We start from the raw sequence: 11,902 nt of genomic DNA on the forward strand, positions 1-11,902 counted from the left end.
AAATACAGACTAAACAAATCAGAAGAGATCTGAAACCAGGGGGAAAAGAAAGGGAAAGAAAAAAAAAAAAAGGAATGTGATCAGGCTGTTGAATAGAACAGAGCCACACACTACATTTTGGGTGTATTTTGGTCTGTTAGAGGAAATTGCCTCCCAAAATTTTAAAGAATGAAAAACTTATATGTATATACAAAAATAAGGGTAAATACAATGAAGGGATGAAATATGAATGTAAAGATGAAAATTAAAGATTTTTAAAAAGGAATTGATAAGAAGTTGGTTGAAAAAAGAATGAAAACAAAAGAGAATGTGATCAGGCAGGAAACTAGGACATCATACACTAGATTTAGGGTATATTTTGGTTTGTTAGAAGAAACTGTATCCCAAAATTTTAAAGAAAGAAAAACTTACATACAAAAAATTTTACATTAGGGATAAAATATGACTAAAAATGAGAATTGAAAAAGATTTTTAAAAAGGAATTGATAAGATGTTGGTTGAAAAAGGGAAGAAGAAAATAGAAAAAAAATAAGGAAAATTAAAAAAAATTTACTTTGAAAGACTGAGGAATCATGGGAAAAAAGCCATGAATTCTATGTGCTGTATTCCCCTAGTGCTGGAGTTCTGCTGTTCTCATTGATCGGTAAACCTGGTCTTGGCTGGATGTTCTTGCTGATCTTCTGGGGAGGGGCCTGTTGAAGAGATTCTCAAATGTCTTTGCCCGCCCTTGCCAGGGACCAGGCTAAGTAATCTGCTTGGGTTTGCTCCCAGTAGCTTTTGTTCCTTGCAAGCTTTCCGTACAGCTTTGGAGGACGAGAGTGAAAATGGCGGCCTCCCAATCTCTGGTCCCAGAGGAGCTGAGAACTTGGGGCCCCAGTCCTCAGTGAGCCCTCAGAGAAAAGCAGTCAATCACTCCTGTCTCCCTGATCTTCGGCTGCACTCCGTGCTCACCTGGCTCGTGACCGAGCATTTCTGTCTCTGGCACATGACCCCGTTTGGAGTCTCCAGACCCAGCAGATTCCTACAGTGGGCTCCTGAGCCGCTGCTCCGGGGGAAGAAGGGGAGTCTCCCCGATTCTGCCGCTTGTTGGGTCCCTGCTCAAAGGGCAGTGGCCCAGCTGTGCAGCGGATCACAGTTTATGGCAACTCTGAGCTGAGAGCCCACTCCTCGGCTCTGTCTTTGCTGCCGGCTTCCCCACTCCGATACCTGGGAGCTCTGCCGCATTCAGGAACCCCTGGTCTTTCTGTGACCCCAAGGGTCCTGAGACCACACTGTCTCAGCGAGTGTTCCACCACCACCACCTCCGCCCCTACCCCCCAACACACCCATTGGAGCAACGTCCCTCAGTGGAGCAGACTTCTAAAAGTTTCAATTTTGTGCTCCGCTGCTGTATCACTTGCCGGTAGCAGCTGACGGAGGCCCCCTCCCCCTGTGGTCTGTCTTCCCGTATGTCACCTCGGATTCACTTCTCCACACGTCCTACCTTCCAGAAAGTGGTCGCTCTTCTGTTCATAGAATTGCTATTCTTTTCTTTGATCTCCTGTTGAGTTTGTAGGTGTTTCTGAATGGTTTGATCCCTATCCAGCTGAATTCCTGGGACCAGATGAAATTTAGGTCTCCTACTCCTCCCCCATCTTGCTCCTCCCCCCGGGAGATTTTTGATTACTGCTTCAATTTCCTTGCTGGTTATGGGTCTGTTCAGGTTTTCTGTTTCTTCCTGTTTCACTTTTTGGTAGTTTTTATGTTTCTAGGAATGCATCCATTTCTTCCAGATTGCCTAATTTGTTGGCATATAGTTGCTCATAATATGTTCTTATAATTGTTTATATTTCGTTGGTGTTTCTTGTGACCTCTTCTCTTTCACTCATGATTTTATTAATTTGAGTCCTTTCTCTTTTTGATAAGTCTGGCTATGGGTTTGTTGATCTTATTAATTCCTTCTGAGAACCAGCTCCTAGTTCCGTTGATCTGTTCTACTGTTCTTTTGGTTTCTCTTTCATTGATTTCTGTTCTGTTTATTAATTCTCATCTCCAGTTTGGTTTAGGCTTTATTTGCTGTTCTTTCTCTAGCTCCTTTAGGTGTAAGGTTAGCTTGTGTATCTGAGACTTTTCTTCTTTCTTGTGAAAGGTTTGTATTGCTGTGTACCTTCCCTCCTTGCTGCATCCCAAAGGTTTTGAACAGTTGTGTTTTCATTGTTTCCATGAAATTTTAATTCTTCTTTAATTTCCTGGTTGACCCATTCATTCTTTAGTAGGATGTTATTTAACCTCCAAGTATTTGACTTCCTTCTAAATTTCCTCTTGTGATTGAGTTCAACTTTCAAAGCATTGTAGTCTGAAAATACGCAGGGAATAATCCCAGTCTTTTGGTACTGGTTGATACCTGATTTGTGACCCAGTATGTGATCTGTTCTGGAGAATGTTCCATGTGCACTCGAGAAGAATGTGTATTATGTTGCTTTAGCATGGAATGCTCTATATCTGTGAAGTCCATCTGGTCCAGTGTGTCATTCAAAGCCCTCGTTTCCTTGTTTCCTTGATCTTTTGCTTAGATGATCTGTCCATTGCTGTGAGTGGGCTGTTAAAGTCCCCTATGATTAACATGTTATTACTAATGTGTTTCTTTAATTTTATTATTAATTGGTTTATATAATTGGCTGCTCTCAAGTTAGAAGCATATGTATTTATAATTGTTAGGTCTTCTTGTTGGATAGACCCTTTAAGTATGATATAGTGTCCCTCTTCATCCCTTCCTACAGTCTTTGGTTTAAAATCTAATTTGTCTGATACAAGGATTGCTATGCCAGCTTTCTTTTGATGGCCAGTAACATGAGAAATGGTTCTCCACCCCCTCACCTTCAATCTGCAGGTGTCATTGGGTCTAAAATGAGTCTTTCGTAGGCAGCATATAGATGAGTCTTGTTTTTTTTTTTTTAATCCATTCTGATACCCTATGTCTTTTTTTTTTTTTTAAAGATTTTATTTATTTATTTGAGACAGAGAGAATGAGAGTGAGAGAGCACATGAGAGGGGGGAGGGTCAGAGGGAGAAGCGGGACTCGATCCAGGGACTCCAGGATCATGACCTGAGCTGAAGGCAGTCGCTCAACCAACTGAGCCACCCAGGCGCCCAACCCTATGTCTTTTGATTAATGCATTTAGTCCATTTACATTCAGAGTGATTATTGTGAGATACGAATTTAGAGCCATTGTGTGACCTGTAGAGTTGGTGTTTCTGTTGATGTTCTTTGGTCCTTTCTAGTCTTTGTTGCTTTCAGTCTTTTTGTCTCCAGAGAGTCCCCCTTAAAATTTCTTGCAGAGCTGGGTTACTGGTCACGGACTCCTTTAGTTTTTGTCTGTCTGGGAAACTCTTTATAACTCCTTCTATTCTGAATGATGGCCTTGCTGAATAAGGAATTCTTGCATGAATATTTTTCCCATTCAGCATATTGAATATATCCTTCCACTCCATTCTGGCCTGCCAGTTCTCTGGAGAGATCTGCTGTGAACCTGATCTGTCTTCCCTTTTAGGCTAAGGACCTATTTTCTCTTGCTGATCTCAGGATTCTTTTACTGTCTGCATATTTTGTGAATTTAACTATGATAGGCTTTGGTGATGGACGGGTTTTGAATTTAATGGGAGTTCTCTGTGCTTCTTGGATTTTGATGTCTGTGTTCTTCCCCAGATTAGGGAAGTTTTCAGCTGTAGTTTGTTCAGATAAGCCTTCTTCCCCTTTATCTCTCTCTTCATCTTCCAGGACTACTATGATACAAATGTTATTAACGTTTTAATAGGTCACTGAGTTCCCTAAGTCTGCCTTCATGGTCCATTACCTTTCTTTCCCTCTTCTTTTCAGCTTCATTATTTTCCATAATTATATCTTCTGTATCACTCATTGCTCCTCTGGTTTATCCATCCTCATTTTTATGGCCTGCATTTGTGTTTGGAACTTGGTTATAGCATTTTTAATTTTGGGCTGACTAGATTTTAGATCTTCTGTCTCTGCAGTAAGGGATTCTCTCTTGTCTTCTATGCTTTCTTCAAGCCCAGCTAGTATCCTTATAATCATTGTCTTAAATTCTAGTTCAGACATCTTACTTATATCTATATTGATTAAATCCCTGGCTGTGAGTTCTACCTCGTGTTCTTCCTTTTGGGGTCATTGTCATTTTATCCAGAAAAAAAAATGAAGAAAGAGAAGAAAAAGAAAAAATAGGAAAACAAAAACAAAAAGCAAGGAAAAAAAACTAGATCCTGGGTGTGTTTTGTTCTTCTTGTTAAAAGAATCTAGAACCCAAAATAAAAAAAAGAAATGAAAGTATGCAAAAAAATTATATATATTTAAAATATATAAATATATAAATAAGAATAAATAAAAGAACTTGGAAAATATAAGAAAATGAAAAAATGAAAAAATGAAAAAATAAGAATGTAGAAAGGAAGCTCGATTCTATTTCCCTTAGAGTTGAAGCTTTGCAGCACTCTATGTAATCAATAAACTTGTTGGGACTTAGTTGTCTGTGCCATCTTCTTGGAGAGGGGGGGCCTGCTGCACTGATTCTCAGGCTGTCTTGTTTCAGTGGAAATGCCTCTCCAGGATGCAGTGTGGGCAGGGCTGGTGTACCAGCCTCCAGACTCCATTTTGTGTCCCTCCTTTGCTCCCTGAAGGCTTTCAGCACTGATGGGACAGATGAAGATGGCTGCTTCCTACTCTCTAGCCTGGGAGCTAAAAGTTCAGCCCCCCAGCTCTTTAGTGAACCCTCCTAGAAGAGAAATCACTTGGCCTATTTGTGACCCTGGTTTCCGTCTGATCCCTACGTTCACACTGCCCATTGCCGAGCCTTTTTATCTCAGGCATGTGACCGAGTTTCAAGAAGTCCAAATTTCAGGGACTCCCATGCCATGGACCCACACTGTTCCTGGGGGGGGGGGAGGGATGTTAAAAATTATGAAAGGTTGGATTTGAAAGGTTTTTCTATTACAGTATTAATTTGAAAGATACATTTCCTTTGGTTTTACACTTCCTTCACATTTAATTGCCTTTGCTTTCCAATTTGTGTGTTGCTAGAAGGTAAGAGGCAAGAAAGCAAGACGATTTTGGTTATGTTAACTTGTAAACTTTTATCTCCTTAGTACCTGGAATAGCCTGGCCCATAACTGGTGTTGGGATTCAGCTCACTTAATAATATCATTTTTCCAGATTGCAGTTCTGAAAGGCAAGGAAAGACAGGTGAATGGATATAGATATCAGTCATTTTTATTGGCAGATTTGTTGGAGAACATCGTTTTGGTATGGAGAAAACAAATGTTGCACCCCAGAACTAAGCAGCTGTGTCCAAATAGCCTGGAAAGGGCTGGGAAATCTTAATGGTTAGCAATGCTCTAAAAATATTAAGGTGATACTGAGGATGAGGAAGGGCTTCTTCCTAGTGACTCTTTAAGGGATTTGGAGGGAGGGGCTAAGCTGTGTAATCACCCATCCTGAAATCACTAAAGTCCCCGTCCTAAAGTCACTGTTCCTGCGTGGGTGGGAAGTTGTTCAATACAGTGTTGTGTGAATAAATAACTTGGAACCATTAGTTCTAAAGTTTGCTTGTATGGCTATGTTATTAAATATACATTTAATTTCTCTTTCATGAGACAGTTTCTGTTGACAGAGCCCATTTTGAAATGTTTGCTTTGACTGCTTTCTCGTAGTGAGTCCTTTTTGTCCTCGGCACAGTCTCTGTGCCACTAGTTAAATTATTGCTGATTCATCTGTGTGTTACACTTAACACAATCTTCTCTAAGTCCATCTCTTGTGAGTTGAGGAAGAGTTCACTTGGTTCTAAGATTACCGGTCACAGTTGGTTCCCCTGAAGATTTTGTAGGCATTCTTCATGATCCCATTTTGTTCACCGAATATCATCTCATATCTCACTTGAGCTTTTATTAATGATCCTCAAATCATTCATCTTTGAATTACAGCCTCTTTGGGGGCACTCTTATTTTGTATTGCTTTATATACGTTTATCCAAACTGTGTTTCCACAAACTCACAAATTCATTTTTGCACGTTTTAATACTTCTTTATTGAATTCATGAAATTATTTTTTGTCATATCATGTCCTTTATAATCTTTAGCAGTAAGATGCATTTTATAGGTTGTGGGCTTGTCTTTCACAGCTTTCAATGGTTTTTACTTAATCCTTTTCTCTCTTGCTCATTTTAAGCTTGTCAGCAACATTAATGAGTGACTTTTCAGCAGTGTCTCTTTTCCCTTCTTGTACCTCCCAATGGGGTCTCTTTTAAATGGTTTTTATTTTATTTTTGGAAGTTTTGGAGCTTTGCCAAGTCATTTTTCCTTCTTTGTAATCTTTCATCCTTATAATTCTGCTTTGAAGTCCTGTTTTTAAGGTTTTTAATGATTTGTTTTTTATCCATTACTAAAATTATTGGATGATTTTTAAATGCTTTGCTCCAAGGCAAAGGATTCTTTGAATATTAATATTCAGTTACTTTTGCACTCCTACCTCTTTTTAATAGTTAGTGTGTTGGTTATTTTTTTTTCCCATGCCATTTTCATTGAGTTGAATTCACCTTAAACCCCATGAATTCATGATTGTAGTTTGCAGAGAAATACATGTCAGGGTCATGCCATAGCAGCACCTCTTCCTGGCTCAGAATGATGACTGTTTAACACCGGACATTTGGATAGTTTGTGGGACCTAGGTGGCATTTTCCATAATCTAAGAAATATCAGCTACTGAGAAGCTGCTTTTTATTTACGGTTTTGATCCACTCATGACCTTCTTTGATGCCTACCACTTGGAAACATGGACAAAACACAGTGATACCTAGGTCAAGTCTTCCTTAACGCATAGGACTTTCCTGTTTCATATGTGTAGGGATTCCCTGGATATCCCTATATTTCCTTTGAAGAAAAATTCTAAAGGTAAAACATCACTTTACATTTCAATCTATATTTGCCTCGAAGGCAAAACCTAACATAATCCCATGGCCAATGTGATATTAGTTTCCCTAGATTTTCCTTCTCCTTGGAATCTCCTTGCATTCTCCCATATGTTCTGGATAACTCAGTTGGTAAACCATATTTACAGAATATCTTTTGGGCATTGTTAAGTGTCCTGGATATTGGCTGCTTTTCCCCAGTTATCAGATTTTTGTATTAATATATGGTTTCTCTTTCAGATCTGAATCAAAGCTCTGTCCTCTCCACTGAAAGACTCATAGGAAAATAAGAGGATACAGTGCCCAGAATCCAGCTGTCACCTCTCCAGACATTTAAACAACTCTCCAGTTCCTGAGACCCCTCAGCTCACCCAAGAAGGCAAAAGATTTGATTTCTTCATCACAGTACATGTATACAGTGGGCAGAGAGCAAAGCTTGGTAATCACCTTGGCATTGCCTGGCTCTGTGATGCTGAAGACATTCTCATTTCTGTGCATTACAGAAGAGATTCAGATTTCCAGGTATGGACCAGTGTCCAGGGGAGGGGTGTTTTCACTGTTCTGAAGGGCAAGTACCTCAAAGCTCAGGGAAGAGGCAGAGGTATAGAGGTGTCAGAGGGGTATAGAGCCATATGGCCCAGTCCAAGTGCCCTAAAAGGAAAAATACTGGAATAAGGGCTGAGGGCACAGTTGGAGCAGGTATCCACCCACTTTCTGGCCTTGTAGCCATGGAGGAGGACAGCAAGGGGCCAGAGGTAAAACTGTGGGCTCTCATCAGCTTTGGAGATGAATGTCAGTTTTCTTCCTCTGCAGAGTTTGTAAGCTTTGGAAGATGCTAGTTGAGCATTCTGCACTATGGAGACATGTACCTGACACCTTACAGGGTATGTATGTATGGACTGTATTTGGGAAAGTGCTTGAGGGTATCTGCTTTATATGGATGGCAGTTCTTACACAGAACCCATCCTGGCCTCCTCAAAGGATATATATATGGGGGCTCAGTGGAGCTTTGACACTGTTCAGGAGCCCTGAACATTAATCATTCCACTCTCTGATTCAAGTTGAAGGCAGCTGATTTTAGTCCTTTGATCATCAGAATGTTTGGCTGTTGCAGGTAAGGCTTCTCTTCTGGCCATACATGGGATCAGGGTTCCTGTCATTGAGTGTGGGATGCTACGGAGCTGAGGCATAAATGGCTCTGAAATCATCCCAGCTTTAATTAAGGAAGTTGGGAAGAAGTGCCTCCATCTGACTAAACTGTAGTTGCATGTTACATACTTGAGGAAACTCCCAGTCACCAAAACTCCCCCAATTCCTGACAAATCTGGAACTACACAACTCTAAAATTTCAAAGTCCTGGATCTTTGAGGAAAGTGACTACTCTTCACTACTCTTACAATAGAACCTTGGCTTGGACGCTGTTCCTGCCTTCAGTGACAGGTGGTGACCTTGTCCAGCTGAAAGCTCTGCATTTCCTGGAAATGGTAAACATTTCCTTAAGTGTCAGATAAGGGGCTCATGATGGCCCTCTCTGAAGTTGATGGATTCCAGAACCTAGAACTGGTGAACTCCTTCTCAAATGAATTCCTACAGGCAGTAGTAGTGCAGCATCTTCAGAAGCTTTAGAAACTCAGAACGAGAGTGAATGGTCTCACAAACCAAGTATAGTCTCAACTAGAAAGGATGGATTCACTGCAGCCATTGGAGCCAAATACTCCTCCCACAGCTGAAGACTTCTCCTCTACCCCTCCCATCTTCTTTGTGTGCCTAAAATGCCCAGACCCCAAACCCTCAAGTTCCTAGAAGTCCATACCCCATGTCAGGAGAGAGGATACCAAGGCTCTTCTGCAGAAAGTTCTGCTCCACTCTCTGGTTCCCTTCAGTCCCAGCCCAAACTCATCCATTGAAGGGTGGAAGCGAAGACACAAAATGACTCAGTTCCGCTTCTCACCACCCTTACTTACACACCCTGTATCCTTTTTATCCTTTCTCTTCCTGCCCAATGGTTATCCCTCTGGGGTTCCTATTTTTCAGAGGCATTTGAAACCATGAGAAGACAACTCATCATAAACTGTGGTCAGGGAACAGGCTTTTGAGCCAGATAAATATGAGCCAGTAGTTCAACCAATTGCTCTCTGGGTTTTGTCAGGTCACGTGAATCCTATCCAAGTTGGTTTCCTAAAAGGAAAAGTGAAGATGATAATGGCAAACTTGTAGGGTCTTCTGAATAAATGGCAAGACTGTAAGTGAATACCTGTCACCCAGTATGTCATCAGTGTTGATGAGGTGTTTGGGCAGATAGCTTCTTAGCCCATCTATGAGTTATCCATACACTTTTTACAGAGCAGGGCTGGAAGATGTAACTGAATTCAAGAGAATCCGTAGACTTACAGTCTCGGAATGGACACCTCTGCTGGATTGGGAGTTCTGGGTTAGGGAGGAAATTGCTAATGGAGGCAGGAAACCACATTCTGTGGTCCTGTTGGAAAGGGAAACCTACAGGGTAGTGGCCTCTGGCACTTGTGCAGTAGGTAACTGACTCTCTGAAACAAAGTCTTGATTTATATCAATTGCTGATTTCCTTGTATACTGTGGCAAAATTCAAGCTAACAGGGGCTTACCATCCAGTTTACAAAACTCCTGAATATTGTATAAGCAACTCTTGGGAGCCAGTACATGCCAAGTCAAACATAACTACCAGAGGCATTGAAGGACTGTATTTAAAAAATTAGTAACTCTCCTTTGTTGCCCCAGGGTAGGAGTACAGTGGTGGAACTGAGGAAGAACAATCTCACTGGGATACTCTAGCTTACCTTTTAAGGAAGCCAATTAGGGTAGCTCCTCCTACCTCTGACTCAGTGACCTCTTGAGTGGACCCAGCTTTTTATAGTTGAGAGATCAACCCACTCCCTTATGAAACCAGCCCCATCACAGCGGTTCCATTTGCTTGAGAAGGGATGAACTGCAAAGCTCTTGTGTGCTGCTCAAGACCTCGGTGATGGTGAATGAAGTTCCATGATTCTACACAATCAGGACCCAAGGGAAAACCCTGGTTGTGAACGACTTTCTTGCTGCGGTATTAGCATCATTCCTCTTTAGAGTTAGGTGGATCCAGCATTGATTCAGTCTTGATGGAGTTCTGGGATACTACCAAGGCAGAAGCCCCAAGGCAGATATCCACAGTTGAAGTGGTCCAGCCTCTTCAACCCTTACACGTTTCTGTAAGAAGATATTTTATCGCTCAGTCGCTAAGTGTGGAGGAGATAGGCTTCTTTGGACATATTCTATGTTCCACAGCTTGATGACTGGAAATTTCCCTAATACATAATGAAAGTGCTTGGGGACGGGTGGATGGTAGTCCAAATCAGACTTCTATTGTAAGTGTAAGTGAACGCTGTGGTCAGTTTAAATTCAGAAAAGAGAGGTTACTGGATGGCTGGTCTAAGGAAGAATGAACCAACTATTTCTGTCCTTAATTACAAGTTATTTCTCTCAACAACAGGAGGAGAATATCCTAAACCCAGACAGTGCCATTACCTAATCTCAAACAAAGAAAAGATGGGCCCCAGTCCCATGCCAGAACAGAAAGGAAATTTTTATACACTCTAAACTCCAGGAGTTTAGAGGAACTGTCAGAGGGAAATGTAATACAAGCCCCAAATATGAAAAGAGCTTACTTGGACACTTGACCACCTCAAAGCCTTTCCAGTGCCAGCTTGGAAGCAGTTGCCTGGAAGTGAGGAGTTGAACGGGCAGTTGACACTTCTTGGATAGTTGGCTTCTCTTTGCCTCCATTTACTGCATCTATGAAGTAACAATAATACGAGGACCTCACTCTCATTTAAGTTCAAAGCTGCTGATTCTGTGGGACTTCCCAAGGATGACATTCAGCGCCATTTTTTACTGTCACGTGTCTGATTCATGCTCTATGGCACCTGTGACACTGTTCCCTCATAATAACATGAGTCATAACATGGTAGTTATTTTGAGGCTGATTCAGAACATTTAAATTTCACAGAATTTTGCCTGGTGTCCATTAAAGCTCCAGTTAAGATTTATTTATTGATAAGCTTCCCAAGGCATCATATAAAGGTCAGTTGCCTCAGAAATTTTATTAAGTAAAGTGTATATAGGTTGATGAGAAATATAATAAATAATTGATCTAGTAAGCCAACAGACTGTTCCACGTGACTTGAATTATCTGGAATATGAGGGTAGTTGCTCTTGACGTTAATACAGTAGATCTTTTTGAACTCTTATTACTGTAGCAGTAATATTGCCACAGAGACTTTTACTTATTGAAAATAAGATAACAGCAAGAACAAAATTCACATCTACTTGATCTAACCAAGGAAATTTGCTTTTCATAGAAATAACAGCCACAAAAGAACAGTATAATATATCGATTTGTGTTTTTTTTTTTTTTTTAAGATTTTATTTATTTATTTGATGGAGGGACACAGCGAGAGAGGGAGCACAAGCAAGGGGAGTGCGAGAAGCAGGCTCCCCGGGAGCCTGATGTGGGACTCCATCCCAGGACCCTGGGATCATGACCTGAGCCGAAGGCAGTCGCTTAACTGACTGAGCCACCCAGGCGCCCTCGATTTGTGTTTTTAAAACAATTTTACTAAAACTAGATTTAAAAGCTACAGTTTTATTGAGCTCTCTAGAGAATGTTCAAGCATTTATATTTACTTGTCTATAGAAAATGCTTTCTGGATGAAAAGTCATCACTGTGTAATAATAAATCCTTACTTAAATATTTCTGAATCTAAAAACAAAGCCCATGAATTTCCATGGTAAAACATTCAGGAGAATTTGCTCAGGTTTATCCAGCCTTCCCTCTACAGCTATCCCAGGTAGAACTGCGCCATCATACGTACAAGGCAGCCGGCAGAGAGTGCAGCAGCCTGGCAGCAGCTCTAGGACAGCTCTGTACATCCCAGGAAGAC

At 41.0% G+C, this 11,902-nt stretch overlaps 1 long non-coding RNA gene across 1 annotated transcript; it reads left to right on the forward strand.

Moving 5' to 3' along the window:
* The first annotated feature begins 15 nt into the window (after positions 1 to 15).
* On the forward strand, positions 16 to 10,751 carry LOC145719409 (uncharacterized). The gene is made up of 2 exons (XR_014142357.1): positions 16 to 7,472; positions 7,764 to 10,751. It is a non-coding gene; the product is annotated as an uncharacterized LOC145719409 (long non-coding RNA).
* Positions 10,752 to 11,902: the final 1,151 nt, after the last annotated feature.

The sequence above is a fragment of the Leptonychotes weddellii genome, unplaced genomic scaffold (assembly GCF_054177405.1).
Source record: "Leptonychotes weddellii isolate Sample4059 unplaced genomic scaffold, ASM5417740v2 HiC_scaffold_4242, whole genome shotgun sequence".
NCBI classification, from domain to species: Eukaryota; Metazoa; Chordata; class Mammalia; order Carnivora; family Phocidae; genus Leptonychotes; species Leptonychotes weddellii.